The sequence below is a fragment of the Elephantulus edwardii genome, unplaced genomic scaffold (genome assembly GCF_000299155.1).
Source record: "Elephantulus edwardii isolate Elephantulus edwardi_28Jun2011 unplaced genomic scaffold, EleEdw1.0 scaffold00218, whole genome shotgun sequence".
Taxonomy (NCBI): Eukaryota; Metazoa; Chordata; class Mammalia; order Macroscelidea; family Macroscelididae; genus Elephantulus; species Elephantulus edwardii.
In genome coordinates this window covers 1,475,045-1,492,759 of record NW_006399968.1, presented here as the reverse complement: position 1 = coordinate 1,492,759, position 17,715 = coordinate 1,475,045, and the positions used below count along the sequence as shown (strand labels likewise).

The following is a 17,715-nucleotide window of genomic DNA, read 5'->3' as shown; positions in this document are numbered from 1 at the left end:
ATCGGGATGGGTGTGTCAGAGGCAATGAGATTGTACAGGATACAGCAGGGTTTAGGGCTGTTGTACATAGGGTCGACGGCACATAATAATAACAACAACAACAACAACCTATCTGACAGAGTGCAGCTGCTCATAGGGTATCTAGGCTGTAATCTTTCCAAATACAGTTCATTAGATCTTTATCTCAGGATGCTGTTAAGTGAGTTTAAACTGGCAGCACTTACCCACCTGGGACCTCTGGTTCTGGATCAAGAGGAAGTCTGTTTAAATGAGGAACTATATTGCCTGCTGGGAAACTCAACTCAGAAAGTCAAGCAGGCCACAAACCCAGTGGCAGTTATTAGGGTGGGGAGAGAGTCCCAGTGCTGTGAAAGGTCAGTGACAGCCCTTCATTCCGTTTTTTCTAAGACCCATGCTAGATGACATGGGGAGAGTGTCCAGTACAATAGAAGCTGTGTATAGCGAGATCACTGTGAGGTACAGTGTCCATCACAGACCTGATACTGGAAGCCCTACTACAATGGGGGCGGGGGAGGAAAGTGTGATTCTTCAATTCTCTCTGGGGTACTGGCCTTGGACTTGCTTTCTGGTTGCTGAAAAAAAAACATTGGTAGACTCACTTGTCACTTCTTGGTGTAAGCATAGATTTTGCATGAGCACAATTAAGTGCTCTTAAATTCTCATTCTTCCCAATGTTAGCCCTAATTTGCTATAAGCATACAGTTACATTCTTTTGCGTAGTCAATAAAGCAGAAATAGATATTCTATTGACATACTTTATTTTCAGCCAGGAACCATCTGACATCCTCTTCTAAATCCTGCTTGAACTTCTGGCTGTTCTCTGTCTATATACTGCTCTGGTCAGTTTTGAATGATCTTTAACAGTATCTTACTTGCATGTGATCTTAATTATATTGTTTGCTGATTTTCACATTCTATTGGATTATCTTTCTTGGGAATGGGAACAAAGATGGATCTCTTCTAGTCAGTCAGCCAGGTAGCTGTTCTCCAAATTTCTTGGCCTAGGCTAGTGGGCATTGATTCCTAGAACCTTATTTTTATTTATTTTTTTTACAGTGCCTTCAGATGAGCTTCAGCTTCTTCCTTCATTATCATTAGCTCCTAATTAAATGATACTTCCTCTAAGTATTGCAATTCAGGGCTTAAATTTGTTTTCTGGGCAGGGAGGGGGGAGAGGGAGGGAGAGAGGGAGGAAGAGTGAGAGAAAGAACAGAGAGAGAGAGATACACATGCTTTATTCTTTCAATTTATGTCCTTGCACTTTAGCAATATTTTTATATATAAATTTTTTTATTATATACATTGTTTTTCAAACTGGATATTTCCCATTTCCTTGACCCACCCCTCAATCAAATTGTGTGACATTATGATTACCCCACCCCACCCATCCTTACTCCTCTGTTCTTCCCTCCCTCCTTAGATCCTCATACCCATTTTACTCATTATATATTTCTACAATAATGGTCTTATACTGTATTTGTCCTTGTGGTATTGAGTTAGTTCACTTGGCATAATGCTCTCCAGTTCCTCTGAAGTTAGGTGGTGATTTATAAAGTCATTGCTCCTGTGTGCTGCGTAGTATTGCATAATTTCTCAATCTGTTTGATTGTGGTTGGACATTTGGCCTGTTTCCATGTCCTCGCAATGGTGAATAACACTGCTGTGAATATTGGAGTACAAGTCTATATTTGTGCCTCAATTAGCTTTTTTTTGGGGGGGGGGAGCGGTATATGCCAAGCAGTGGCATAACTGGATCATATGGAATTTCAGTGTTCAGATTTCTGAAGAAATGCCAAACTGCCTTCCAAGTGCAACTGGGGTGAAATGGTATCTCATTGTGGTTTTGATTTGCACCTCTCTTATTGCCAATGATTTTGAACATTTCTTCTTATGTCTACTGTCCATCTGAATATCTTCCTCTGTGAAAATACTTTCCACATCATTTGCCCCTTTTGTAATTGTGTTATCAATCTTTTTCTTGTGGAGGCCCTGTGGGATTCTGTAAACTTTTGATATGAGACCCTTGTCTGAAATGGTACTGCCAAATATTTTCCCCCAGTCAGTAGGTTTTCTTTCCACTGTACTGGAAAAAGGTTTTAATATGTGTAAGGTCCCTGGGAGGATACCAAGAATATAATCCAGGAAGAATGCAGAAGGTCATTACAAATGCAGAGGAGAAAGAAAAGACCAAGATGGATGTCAAAAGAAACTGTAAATATTGCCCTGGAGCACGGAGAAGCCAAAGCAAAGGGAAGAAATCAAGATATTAAGGAGTTAAACAGAAGATTTCAGAGGGCAGTGAGGGAAGACAAAGTAAAGTATTACAGTGAAATGTGCAAAGGACTGGAGTCAGAAGATCAAAAGGGCCAAACTCGCCCAGCATTTCTTAAGCTCAGGGAACTGAATAACAAATTCAAGCCTTGAGTTGTAATACTTAAGGATGCTTTGGCCAGAATATTAAATGACCCAGAAAGTATTAAAAGAAGATGGAAAGCGGATACAGAGTCATTGTACCAAAAGGAATTGGTGAACACAGAAGAATTTCATGAAACAGTGTATGAGTAAGAAGAGCATGTGGTAATGAAGGAGGAAGTTCAAGCTGCACAGAAAGAATTGGCAAAAAAACAAGGCCCCAGGAATTGATGGCATACTGATTGACAGTGTGCTAACCAAGTTGTGCCAAGAAATCTGGAGGACAACCACCTGGCCAACTGACTGGAAGAGATCTATATTTGTTTGCATTCCAGAGAAAGGTGATAAGACAGAATGTGGAAATTATGGAACAATATCATTGATATCACATGCAAACAAGAGTTTGCTGAAGATCATCCAAAAATGACTGGAACAGCACATCTACAGAGAGCTTCCTGAAGTTCAGGCTGGATTTAGAAGAGGCCATGGCATTAGGGATATTATAGCTAATATCAAATGGATCTTTGCTGAAAGCAGAGAGTAGAGAGGAATGTCTATCTGTGTTACATTGACTATGCAAAGGCATTTGATTGTATGGATCACAACAAACTGTGACTGACTCTGAGAAGAATGAAAATTCTAGAACAATTGATTGTGCTTATGTGAAACTTCTACTTGGACCAGGAGGTAGTCATCAGAACAGAGCAAGAAAACATTGCATGGTTCAAGATTGGCAAGGGTTTGGTCAAAAATGTGTCCTCTCTCCATATCTTTTCAATCTATATACAGAACAGATTGTCCAGGAGGCTGGATTCTATGAGGAGAAGTGTGGCATCAGGATTGGAGCAGACTTATCAACAAGACACAACCCTGCTTGCTGAAACTCAGGAAAACCTGAAGCGCTTACTGCAGAAGGTCAAGAATTGCAGCCTTCAATACAGATTGAAGCTCAACATCAAGAAAACAAAGATTCTCACCACCGGGCCAATTGGCAGCATCATGATAGATGGTGAAGAGACTGAGATTGTTGACAGCTTCAGTTTACTTGGCTCTGAAATCAACACTCTTGGTACCAGCAGCCAGGAAATTAAAAGACGAATTGCACTGGGAAAGTCTACTGTCAGAAGCCTTTCCAAGGTACTGAGGAGCAACGATGTCAGTCTGGAGACTAATGTGCACCTGATACAGACCATGGTCTTTGCCATTACTTGCTATGCATCAGAAAGATGGACAATGATGAGGGATGATAGAAGGAGAGTTGATGCCGTTGAGCTTTGGTGATGGAGAAGAATACTGAATATATCATGGACTGCTAGGAGAACAAACAAGTTCATCCTGGAGAGGGTGAAGCCATGCTGCTGCTTGGAGGCAAGGATTCTGAAGCTTTGTCTGACATACTTTGGACATGTTGCAAAGCAGGATCAGTCTTTGGAGAGGGTTATCATGCTTGAGAGGGTGGAGGGACAGCATAGGAGAGGAAGACTCTTGATGAGTTGGCTTGATTCTGTAATGGGGACAGGTGTGTCAGAGACAATAAGATTGGTAAGAGATAGAGCAGGATTTTGGGTTGCATATAGGGTCACTATGAGTCACAAGCAACTCGATGACACTAACAACAACAACAAGAAAGGTTGTGGACTCAAGAAAGGGACCAGGATATAGGAAAGCTTCAAGGTAGCTTTTTAGGGAATTCTTGGGTGGAATTCCTTGGTCTGAAGATGGAGGCCAAGGAAGTCATGCCCAAGGTCTATTTGGATATTTTTATAGCAGGGTCTTGAGAGAGGGGAAGAGTATTCCGTTGTGGTTTGTGGTTCAGCCAGGTGGGTGAGGCTGTTCATTCTGACATGTCACATTCTTTTGATTCCTTATTCCCCACACTGATGGACCACACTCCTTAGTTGACAGATCACAGAACTAAAGAATATGATACGTCACCACAAGGCACCAAAGAATGAGACAAATTCCTTATACCCCCTGATCCTCGTTTTGGCCCAACATTCCAGGCTCTTTAGTGATAAACAGTGACATATCTCTGTTCTGGCTACTTCCTAGTGAACATGGATGAAGATGTGGGGCTCAGAGGTCAGGTTGAGTTGGTCCAGGATCAGTAGCCAGGGAGAATACGGATGTACTAGTAGCTAGTTCACAGATTGATCAGCTAGTTAGTAGCTAGTTCACAGCTTGATCATCTCTTTTATCCTGTGAAGTAAGAATTTAAAAAGGCAGAGAGCCATTAGCAACAATATGCTCATAATTACTATTTGCCCTAGAAAAGGAAAAAGCCAGGTTTGAAATGGGTTCTAGAGCCAGTTGGTGAGAAGACTTATGGTCTTCCGTCTGTTTTTTCTACCAGCCTTTTTAACTGGCAGGATCAGCATATTACGTGGAGAATTTGTGGGGATAAGGAGCTTATTGGAGAGCAGGCAAGCAGTTATGGGTTTCAGACCTCTGTGATGTTGCACACAGATAGGGAATTGGGGTCTAACAGGAAAAGAGGAAGAGTCTTTCATGGAGACCAGAACAGGTTGGTGGTGAGAGGCTACAGATGGAATGGAAAGATCCCATACTATAGGATTAACAATATCTGGTGATGGAGATAGTGTAGAAGGGGGCTTGGAGAAGGCTAGGTTATCAATACCAATTACTGAGACCTGGGAAGTGAAAATAGGACCAAAGAAGAAAGGGAGCACTGAAAAGGTAGCCTCTGTGTCAACCAGAAAGGAAACTGGCTTATCTGCTACCTCAAGGGTTATTCTGGGCTCAGCAAAGGTGATGGGGGTTGTCGAGCCTGGGCATCTTCAATCTTCAGTGGTCAGGCCTAAGAGGTGGGCCCTGATGGGGACCGGGTTTGGTGGAGAAACTGCACAACTGCAGATAGGTGCTGAAGGGCAGTCAGCTTTCCAGTGGCCCGATATGCCAAAGATAGGGCAAAGCCGAGTCAGAGGGTGGGTATTAGGGCAGCTGTTGGCCCAGTGGCCCTCTTTGGCACAGGAGGTAAGCAAAGGTAACCAGATCATTGAACAAGTAGGTGTTTTTTGACCCCTCACTGCCATCCACCTCAGGGCAGTTATCAGGGCTTGGGCTTGTAGATTCACCTTCTGCTGGGTGTGAGTCTCCCTGTCAGCTTATTCCTGTTCATCTCAGGCATTGAAAACTTTAAAGGCCATGTTTATCAGGTCTCAAATGGGTGTTTGGAGGCCATCTTCAGATTTTTTTTAGTTTCTTTTTGATGTCAGGCTGATTGGGTAATAAAATTAGTAGCTAGGACAGTGGCCTCTGCTGGAGAGGTAGAGACTAAGCCATATACTGAATTAGGGCTTTGGTGAGGCGGTTAAGGAAAGTAGCAGGGTTCTCATCCTTAGCTTGGGTAATCTCTCTGAGTTTCTAAAAATTGACTGCTTTATGGGAGGGAGATGGCATGTAGGCCGGCCAACAGACACTGAATCATATTGTCCTTTCTGGCTTCGCCTTCCCTTTCTTCTGCTGTATTGACTTAGTATGTCCAATCCAGCTTTTGCCAGGGGGATGGCTTGGGGGACAACTGGCATGGTGCCAACTGTTAAATGCGCTTGGTCTACATGCTGCTGGGTGATGTTCTCGTCTGATGTCAGAATAGAGGATAGTACAACCAAACGGTCACGCCAGGTGAGATCATAGGTCTGGGTCATGTACCTAAACTCTTTCATATTGGTTGTTGGGTCTTTGGAGAATGAGCCTAAACATTTTTCAATTTGGGAAAGATTGGTAAGGGAGAGAGGTATGTGGACACGAATGGGATCCTCAACGCCTGCAACTTCCTGAAGGGGACAAAGGAGAGACTTGGTTTGGCAGGGCCGTGTATGTTTAGCAACTGGGGAAGTGAGGAGGGGGGTTGTAGAAACCAGGTTAGTCAGAGCAGAAGGGGTGGTGGGTTCTGGAACTGACACTGGGTAGGGGACAGGGAAAGATTAGAAAGGAAGTCTACAGGGTCTAAAAAGGCAGAGTCTCCCAGAGGGGATAATGATGAGTTCCAGGGATGGTGTAAGGGAAGGGAATGATTTGGTATCGGGAGACTTAAGTGGCAAAAGGTTTGGGCTGCACAGGTTGGCAGGCCTTGTAGAGAGAGGAATGGGAGCATAAGTAAAAGAAAGCTGGGACATATGGGATTTCTAGCCATTTCTGAGTCTGCCTGCAGAAATTGTCAAGATTGTGAAGGGTATTGGAATCAAAAGTTCTGTTCTCAGATCATCAAGAATCATTATCTAACTGGTATTATGCCAAGCCTTGCTACAGAAGGAAAAAAAAAAATCCAGTCTTCTGGGCTGGAGGTCCTCGGCCAGGCCCAAGTTTGAAAGATTCTAAAGGATGCAGTCCAAGGGACTGTCCCTTGGGGATTTAGACTACCAGTGGTATTCAGGTCCATGCGTGAGGCAGCTGAGATTTAGAGCATCTCCTGGAAACCGGAAGCCTCAGATTCTGGGATAGGCTAAGGGTGGTGTGGTCATTCCCTATCATGATCAATAGCCCCTGACTCGGGCCTGCAATTTTATGTGAATGTGTAGCTGTCTACACATCTAGAGATGACAGACCTGAATCCCAAGGGAGTACAAAATTCCTGGAAGGTTTTATGAACAAATGGTGGGCCTACCCTTCAACTTCTGGTGGACTCGGAAGTTCAGGAGACAATCCCGATGCCACTCAGTTAACACAGGTCTTAAGAGTCATAGTAGGCTAAGGGAATAGAGAGAAGATTCTTTGGACCTTGGGGAGAGGTTGCAGACAAAAGATGTCATAAAATATGGTAAATGAGCCAATTCCTTTAGGAGGTGAATGAGTGGGTAGGGTGGTCCTAATACATCAAATGAACTGCAAGATTGGGCCCCAAATGAGGAAGTAGGGACTCTTTCTCACCTCAGTGGCCACTTCAGGCAAATGAAGGAGGAGGTGCCTGAGGAGATGAATAAGGCTGTCTAAGGGAGGACAGGAGGGACAGTAAACTGCAGATGGGTTAGAGCAGCAGGAACTCACAGAATAGAGGTAGCAGTAGTCAGAAAGAATGAGGAGTTTACAGAGAGTGGGCACAAGTGATGACCAGACATAAACACAAGATAGGTGAAGGCAGACGATAGAGGATCTGTCAGTGCATGCAGGTGTCCCTCCTGCCATGCCCCTTGTGGGGTTCAGCCATGGAGTCTCTTCCCAAACACAAAATCATTCAGTCAGCAGACACACAGAGAACAGGAGGACAAGAAGAAAAGTGGGACACTACTGTTTTGACATTGTGCAGACTGGTAGGTTCAAGAGAGAGCAAGGGCACGCCACACTCACACTGAAGGAGGGCGGCAGGGGAGCAACACTTCTCTACTTATCTTCTGGGTCTTCAGCACCAGATGTAAGATTGCGGACTCAGAAAGGGACCAGGATAGAGGAAAGCTTCAAAGTAGATTTATTAAGGCGCTCTCAGGCGAGGCTCTTTGGTCTGAAGATGGAAGTTAAGGAAATTGTTCCCAAGGTATATTCACGTGAGTTTTTATAGCAGGGTCTTGAGAGAGGGGAAGGGTATTCCATTGTGGTTTGTGATTCAGCCAGGTAGGTGGGATCATTCATTCTTTCCTGTTGACATGTCACATTCTTTTGATTGCTTATTCCCCATGCTGATGGACCACACTCCTCAGTTGACGGATCACAGTACTAAAGAATGTGGTACATCATCACAGTATACTGAAGAATGAAACAAATTCCTTATCACCCCTGGCCTCAGTTTTGGCCCAACAAGGCACACAGAGATTTACTCTTTAGAAGGTCTCATTCATCAATTTTTTTTAAATTTTATTGGGAAAAACATGTTGGAGATGCACGGAGGTGAGGGTTGGGAGCAGAAGGGTGAGGATGGGCAAGGATGAAAATTGCAGGGATGCAGTTGCAAGGCTGCACAGTTTGGTTGGTGGGGGGAGCAGGTGAAGGAAATTAAAATAATCCAGTGGAGACCAGATGGTTTCAGGGCAATGGTAAGCATAGTCCAATGGTGATTAAACAAACTGTCTTTTTCTCTTGTGGGTTTCTCATTTGGGAATTGGACACAGACTCTCTGGCTTCTTCATGCTGAACAGGGGTGCTGATGTGAAGAGGGAATGGGAGCCCACTTTATCACCTTACTGGTGATATTAGGTTTAAGCTGCTTGCCTTTTTGTTCTGTTAGAAGATGTTTTCCTGACATTTACTCCCCTCTGGACTGAAAAGTGTTTTCCCAGGTGGGTCCAGTGGGGATGGCTGACTGAACCCTGAGGCTCCATCCTCCTTTGCTTCCTTAACTGTCCATTGTATTTCCTTTTTGTCTCTGGAAATGGGTTCAGGGTCAGGTCTGGAGTAAAACTCAGTGTTAAGGTTACCTATAGAAGAGGGAGCAAATCTAGAGAGAACAAACTTGTGAAAGAACAAATAGAAGGGCTTTGGGGGTGTTACTTTACAGGTGTACTGGGTGGGGGGAAGGTGGAGGAAAGTAGCCTCGATAAAATTCTCTTTATGCCCTAGGCAGTTTTTTCTACCCAGGGGTCAGATGGTACAATCCGAGGGCTGAGGACCTCATCCCAAGGGCCGGCTCTCCCTGCAAGGGGCAAATGCACAGCTCGCCATGCTGCCTGCCAGAGGCCAAATGCACACTCGCCCTGACGCCCACCGGGATCCAAGCACACGGCTTGCCCACCGCCCACCGGGGGCTGCCCACCCTGAGGGCTGGATGGCAACCCTCGTGTGCCAGCCACACCTCCTGGGGCTGGCTGGCATACTCCCCCACCAAATCCCCCCCACAAGTCCAGACCCTGTGCCTCACTGAAGACCATGTGGCCAGAGACAGTGTCCCCAATTCTGGTACCGCCACCATTACCTCCCCTCCCAATAAGTGGTCATACTATAATTTGAAGTAGGTGTCACTGTCCTCCCCCTTTATATGTGGAGAAGGGGACCTGAGAGTAGTGAACAGAGCCCCCTGCGCTCCCCCCCCCCAGGTCTAAACAGTTCTTGGCAAAGGCAGACAACAGATCAAAAGTTGCGGTGCATTGGGGATATCTGCCATCTTGGACATGCTGCCACAGTTGTTGAGTCATAGACAGCTCACAGAGACTCTCATCAACCCATTGTACTGGTAATCTTCTTCTCTGGCCTGCCCAGGGAAACCCCATCCTGCTGCCCTGTCTCTCACCACCACCATCTTGGCTCCAAGAATTCTCCGCAGAACCAGTCCACTCTGCTGCGGTGTGGCGGCTCTGCTGCACCAGCCTCGGGCTGGGGGGTGGAGGGACGGGTGGTGCCTACCTTCCATCCCAGGTGAGAGGATCCCTGGAGTCCGGTGGTGGGAGCCTCATGGAGCTGAGGCAGGAGCGCGGGCTTGGGAGCCGCAGGACTTACCCATTCCTCCTGGGAATCCTTGATCTCCTGATGTTGAACCTTGATCCGCACCGAAGACCAGTCATCAAGTGTTTAACTGTTCAATTATCAATAAACTGAGGTCTGTAGAAGGCCATGGTGGCCCTCCTCCATGTGGTCCACTGCTCCCACAGTTCACCACACTGTTTCCACCGCCACCGCCATTTTGGAATCTCATTCATCAATTTTATCCTCTCCAGAGTGTGCATTTCTGGCTGTATTTGGCATTCTCTTTAAACCTTTATCGCCTTCTATGCTTTATCCCAGTTTGTCTCTGATGAGCATTATGGTTTTGAGCTTTACTCCCAGGTCTCTGATCCACTTTAAGTTGATTTTTGTGTATCATGGGAGATGTGGATCCTGTTTCAGCTTTCTGCAGTTAGCAGTCCAATTTTGCCAGCACTATTTGTTGTGAGCACTGGTGGCCTAGAGGCAAGAAGCTGTGCTGCTATCCCAAAGCCACACAGTTTGAGACACCAGCTGCTCATAACAGATGGAGAATCTCTTCCCATGCAATTAACTCCTCCCATGCAATTAACAGCCTCTGAAAACCCACCAGAGGGTCAGCTATGGGTCAGTTCCAACTTGACTATACACAACAACAGTGTTTGTTGAAGAGGTTGTCATTTCCCCATTTGATAAGTTTTATTTCCTTTTTGAATATCAGTTGACCATAGATATCTGGGTCTGTTTCTGGGTTCTTGATTCTGTTTCATTGGTCTGTATGCCTGTCATTGTACCACTACCATGCTGTTTTGGTTACTACCGCTGTGTAGTAGGTATTGAAATCAGGGAGTGCTATGCTTCCCACTTCATTTTTGGTTTTTCAGAGCACTTTAGCACTTTTAAGAGATCCTTGGCTCTTAGAGGAGATTTACCCAAAGCAAAAAGTTCTTTTATTTCTTTACTGTTTCTTCCATGGGCATTGACTGTATGTTAAAGTGACATCTTTGAGAACTTCAGTATTTTCTGTGTCTATCTTGATAGTAATTATTGGATGTTGTAAGGATTTTTAGTTTAAACTGAAGACTGAAGCCTCTAGTCTTTGAGTTTCATCAGTAAATGCTTTCAATCTTTTTTTTTACAAGCAAAGTTGTATCATCTATCTGTCACATGGTTTTAATGAGTCTTCTTTCAATATGCATGCTACATTCTTCCTTATATAGTCCAACTTCATGGAGTATTTGCTAATCTTAAAGATTTAGTAGGTAAAGTGAAAGAATAAAATCCTTACATACACCTTTCCTCATTTAAAACTACACACTATCCTATTGTTCTGTTTGAATAACTACTCCTAGATCTAGAGGATAGCTTTCTGGCCAACTGACTGGACAAGACCCTTATATATTCCCAGTCCTACCCCCTACCCCCTACTGCCAAAAGGGGAACTAACAGAATGTGGAAAATATTGAACAATATCACGTGCAAGCAAAATAGTGCTAAAGATTTTTCAGTAGCAGCTAGAACATTACATAGATAGTTGCCAGAGACTCAAGCAGGATTTGGAAGAGTGTGGCACCAGGAACATCACGAATGTCAGATGGATCTTGGCAGAAACAGAGAATACCAGAAGTATGCCTCTCTGTGTTCTATTTACTATGCAAAGGCATTTGACTGCGTAGTTCATACACACACACACACACACACACACACACACACACACACGTGGCTAATATTGAGAATAATGGGAATCAATAATGGCAATCAATCAGTCAATCAATCAACATTGAGAATAATGGGAGGACTTATTTGTGCTCATGTAAATCCTATACCTAGACCAAGAAGCTGCTGTGCAAACAGAGCAAGGGAACAATGCATTGGTCAAACTCAAGAAAGCATGTATCCTTCTTCCATATCTCTTCAGTCTATATTCTGAGCAGATCATTTTAAGAAGCTGCATTCTATGAAGAAGAATATGGCAACAGGATTTGAGGTAGACACGTCAACATTACATTTGGCAGAAGAACAACCTTGATCACTGAAAGTGAGGAGGATTTGAAACACTTGCTATAGAAGATCAAAGACTGTAGCCTTCAGTATGGATTCTATCTCAACATCAAGAAAACAAAATCCTCACCATTGGGCCAATAGGCACCATCATGATAGATTAAGGTGAGGGGGGGATGAAGTTGTCAATCATTTTCTTTTATTTGGATCCACAATCCACACTCATGGTAGGTAGCAGCAGTCAAGAAATATAAAGACAGATTACATTGGGAAAATCTGTTTTCAGAGTCTTAAAGAGTAAGGATGTCATTGTAAAGATTAAGGTATGCCTGGTACAAGCCATGGACTTTTCAGTTACTTCCTATACATCTGAAAATTACACAGTGACAGAGGATAACTGAAGAATAATTAATACCTTTGAGTTGTGGTGTAGGAAGAGAGTATTGAATATCTCATGGACTACCAGGAGAACAAAAAAGTCCATCCTGGAGAAAGTGAAACCAGGGTGCTCTAACCATCTGACATACTTTGGGCATGTTGTGTAAGGAAGGGCCAGTTTTTGGAGAAGTCATCGTGTTTGGAAAGTTCGGGAGGGTTAGCCTGAAAGAGGAGGGCTCTTAATGAGACGACTTGACATAGTGATTTGTAACAGTGAACAATGTAACAATGTTTTGGAAATGGTGAGGATGGCACAGGCTAGCACAAGATTCAGAGCCTTTCTTCATAGGGTTGCTATGACTTGTAGTCGACTTGATGGCATTTAACAACAACGTGCTCATAATTGAGTGTTCTGGAATACCTGTTCTTCTCATTGTTGTCCATAATGTATTATGACGCACACAGTCAGATGTCTTTGCATGCTATAAGCTTTGTGGGTTTATGTACCATTTTTCTCCTGTGAAGTGGCTGGTGGATTCAGATGCATGTAATGCACTTTACCACCGAGGATGCTTTTGTTCAATGACAGCCCTCAAGCTGTACTCTGTGCCCTGAAACATGTGATTGATGTCCCAATGAGGAAGAATCGACCTCATGGCCTCCTGCTTAGATAGGGAGATACCAGCTGCTGTCTCATCAACTCTCCCTCAAAGGGACCATGTGCATATCTCCGTTAACTCAGCTCAGTAGGATTTCTGTGGCTGATTTTCCAGAAGTCCTACTTGATACCAAACCTTCAACCTTGGGAGCATTCTCAAGTTACACTTCAATAGTCTTTCTGAGTTTTCAAAGCACTTAAAGATCATTGAGAAACTCTGTCTCGTATACTTTTGGCATGTTGTCAGGAGGAGCTCATACTTAGAAGGGTGGAGCTTCAGCCTAGGAGAGGAAGGCCCTAGATAAGATGGATTCACAGAGTGACTGTGTATATGGGGTCAGGTATGTCGGAGTCAGTGAGGTTGGCTCAGGATAGAGCAAGGTTCAGAACTGTTGTTCATAGGGCACTTTGAACATATCAACACATAACAAAAATCCTTGGCTTTTTGGGTTTTCAAAGCCCCTGAGAGGTGGACAAGGTAATGCCAAATCCCTCCTTATTAGGTGAGATGACCACGTTCTGGAAGATTCTGGGATTAACCAGAAGCCATTTGTTTCTGAAAAGAAGAGACCTGGCTTGGCAGCCAGGATTTCTGGTGCCTGCTGGGTGCTCTGCCTTCAGCTCTGGCCAGCTCAGCCCCAGCTCCAGAGAGCCCAAGGGAGGGATCTGATATAGCTCCTTTTTTCTGAGCTGCAGGATGGAGGCATAGGGCACTTTTACTCGGCAGCCTACCCTATTTGCCAACTAATGAGACAAATTGTAGGCTCCATAAAAAATTGAATAGTGGCAGGTTCATTTTCTTCCTATCAAACTCTGAAATTATGACTGCCTCATTTGTATGGCAGCTCAAGGTATTCCTGCAGAATCCAGGAGTCCTTGAATTTAACCAGAATCAAATGGTGATGTTCGGATTGACTAGTATGAAATATTTCAAGTACCCCCATTTGAGATGAGCCACTAGCCGTGCAAATATAGCACCTGATTTCCCGCTCACGGGTGGCCTACTAATTACCTCACAGGTGCTGCCACTACCTGAGGCTTCTCATTGGAATAATATCAAAGGGTGGAATTAGAAAAGAAATTAAAATATAGAAAAAATCGGCAACTGGCTGAATCTAGCATGTTAAGTTCTTTGTCACTGTGTTGACAATGAGAGGAAGCAGACCTTGTTGTCTAGGACTTAAGTGCGCGTTTTTCTCTATTCTTGTTTTGTTTGCTTGGATTTTTTTCCCCCAATAAAATGTAGTGCAGAAGAAAATAAGATCTATCTGCTTCTGTAGTTTAGGAATTTTACAAGATTTTTGCAATGAAAGCAAATGGGATTGGGAGGAAATATTTTCCAGTAAGTATCTGTTTGCAGTCTTTCTCGTGCATTCATTTAAAATGAATTTATTTCTAAATGTTACTGCTCACAGACACATTCCAATTCACTCACCACTGTAACGTGACCTTTTTTCCTCTAATGCTACCAACATTAAGATTGTTTAATTGTGGTTTATTCCTGCAGTGCCAAGTATGAAAATACAGCACTGGAAACAACAGAACCTTGCCTGGGTACACCTTGTCATGAATGAATCGCACACATAATTGTTGTTGTTTGTTGTTATGTGCCATTGAGTCTCTTGTGATTCATAGCGACCCTATGTACAATAGCTCTGAAACCTGCTCTATTCGCTGTCAAATTTACTGTTTCTGACACACCTACCCTCATTACTCCAGTCACTGAATTGATCCATCTCATCAATAGCCTTCCTGTTTTTCTCTGACCCTCCACCCTTCTAAGCATGTCCCTCTCCAAGCAACATGCTCAAAGTATGTCAGACGAAGCTTCAGAATCCTTAACTGCAGGGAGCAGCCTGGCTTCACCCTCTGCAGGACGAACCAGTTTGTTCTCCTGGCAGTCCATGGTATATTCAACACTCTTCTCCAGAACCACAGCTCAAAGGCATCAGTTCTCATATCATCCCAAATCATTGTCCAGCTTTCACGTTATGGAAGAATGCATGCAATATGAATATCTTTACATACAACTTTTAAAGTACACATTGTTTAAGGACACAGCTGAAGACAGTAAAACTTAAATGATATACAAGGGGATAAGTATCAGAACTTGGGACGATGGTTATTTCTGGAATGAGTGAGTGGGTAGAAAGGAGATAGGATCAAGAAGGGACAAACAGGTTGCTACTGCACCCATTTCGTAATGAGCGATCATCATTCATTTTCCTCACCCGTGTAATGGGGACATAAGTGTTTATTTATATTCTTTCTTGAATATACATGTACATGAACATGTTCATTTTGTACATATTGTTATAGTTCACAAAAAAAATAAAACAAGGAATGATCCTTAAAGTCATTCTCAAACTCTTAGTCTTGCTGCTTGAATTTGTAATACTAGATGCATTGACCATAAATGAAAGGGATATTGGCTGTAAATAAAATTGAATATGGCCCCTTTTCTTTATGGCCAACCCATACTATAATCTTACCATTGTCTAGGATCATAAGAGCATTTGTAAACTGTCAGTCAGGGTAACGGTCTGAAGGAAGCATCTGAACCATGGTACCCTTTAGTGAAATGACAGTGGCCTTATCTGTCAGCAGCACAGCTGCCTGGGCCACACTTGGGGTCACTTGGAAATTTCCCTTTGTCCTCCAGGTATAGTTTAGGTTTGGAGCAGAGGGAAAGGAACTTGTTATGGGAACCCAAGACATTCCCTCAAACCCTTGTTGAAGCTAGTCCTTTTCCCACAAACCCACTAACTCCACTGGCAGCATATTTATTACACAGAGTTTGGGAAATAAAGTGATTTTTAGTAGGATGTAGCAGCTCATTATCAATCCCATCCAGGCAGCTGGCTTTTCCTACACTCCAGCTGTTTTGTTTCTCTCCCAGTCTCCTGGTGCCTGCCCTACATTGGCACTATTCATTTTCATGACACAGGAGTTCCTTGGGGAAAGAAAGCTGTAAAGCTGTAAAGCAAATGGGCAGCATTCGAGTCAATGGCCCTTCCACATTTCCTGCAGACCTGTGGAGTCTCAAGCCACCCAGAGCTAGTACCACTTGGAGATGATTTAGGGGAGCTGCTAACGGGATACTGTGTCATTTACAAGCATCGCTGGGGCATTTAATACTCTAAAGAAAAGTGAATGCCTTGTGCCATGTTCTGTCAGAACTTCAGTGTTTGCTTTTTTGTTTGTTTTAACCTTGAGATGCGAGCCCTGCAGAAAGCCCTACAAACCACTGCAAACCCCATTGCCCACCAACTTAACTCTCTCTTGCTGTTCAACCACATAGATCTCATAGACACGTATTCACAGATACGAGGTTTATTAGAGAAGTTGTTTTTGTTGTTAGGTGCCATCAAGTCAAGTGTGACTTATAGTGATCTTGTGAACAAAAGATCTGAACCTAATCTGTCCTGCTCCATCTTCACACTTCCTGGCTTACAGGAGCCCATTGCAGCAATTACCTTGTCATTCCACCTGGTTTGAGGGCCTTTCTCTCCTTCGCTGACCCTTCACTCTTCCCAACATCATGTCCTCCAAGGAATAGCACCTCCAAGCAACATGTCCAAAGTATGTGAGGCAAAGCCTCATCATTCTTGCCTCCAAAGAGCACTCTGACTGCACCCTCTCCAAGACATAGAGAAGTTAACAGGTCATAAGTCAGGCTGGAAATAGGATACAGCTCCCAGTCTGAACAGCTTCTCCAGGGTACAGTTTCTCAGTCTGTACAGCTTCGCAAGATTCTTGAAGGTTCTTTAACCATAGCCTCATGGATTAAGTCCTTTTATAAATTTCCTTAGTCCTGCAAGTTGTGGCATCTTCCCTCAGTTCTCTAACAAGCTTGAGTGAAATCCATTGGTTCTAGATCCAGGGGGCAATAATCTCAGATCAGCTCTGTATTATATTGGTTTCTACTTCTCTGCGGAACTTTCTGCTGCTTTCTTGAATATCCCGGTCCAGCTGATGCAGGAAATCTCTGGTCCCAAAGGATGCAAGCTATACTCTCTGCTTTTTCTTCCCTTGCTAGTAGTAAAATTGTCATCACCCTCACTGTTAAATCTGCTCAGTTTAACTTCGTAGGATGAGAAAACCATATCATTTGAAGTATTCCAGCTAACAGATACTGCCTTGGATGTGTTCACCAAGCTGTGCCAAGAAATCTGGAGAACAACCACTTGGCCAACTGACTGGAAGAGGTCTATATTTGTTCCCATTCCAAAGAAGGGTAACCCAACTGAGTGTGGAAACTATAGAACAATATCACTGATTTCACATGCAAGCAAGACTCTACTGAAGATTATCCAAAAATGACTGGAACAGCAAATCAGCAGAGAACTGCCAGAAGTCCAGGCTGGTTTGAGAAGGGGTTGTGGTACTAGGGATATTGTAGCTAATGTTAGGTAGATCTTAGCTGAAAGCAGTGGATACCAGAGGAATGTCTATCTGTGTTTCATTGATTGTGAAAAAGCATTTGACTGTGTGGATTATAACAAACTGTGGCTGGCTCTGAGAAGAATGGGAATCCCAGAACACTTCATCGTTCTAATGTGAAACCTATACTTGGACCAGGAGGCAATCGTCAAAACAGAGCAAGGAAACACTGCATGGTTCAAAATTGGGAAGGGATGTGTCCTATCTCCATACCTTTTCAACCTGTATACAGAACAGATTATACAGGAGGCTGGGCTCTATGAGGAGAAGTGTGGCATCAGGATTGGTGGAAGATCTATCAAGAATCTGCTGTTACCAATTCTACATAAATTATTTCAGAAAATAGAAGAAGATGGGACCCTCCCAGATCCATTCTATGAAGCAAACATATCTTTGATACCAAAGCCAGGAAAAGACACCACCAAAATAGAAAACTATAGGCCAATATCTCTCAT

General features: G+C 43.7%; 1 protein-coding gene across 1 annotated transcript in view; it reads left to right on the top strand.

The window, feature by feature from the left end:
• Window positions 1–17,715, top strand: part of SUSD4 (sushi domain containing 4) — a 362,690-nt gene that overhangs the window by 165,029 nt on the left and 179,946 nt on the right. The window lies entirely within an intron of this gene.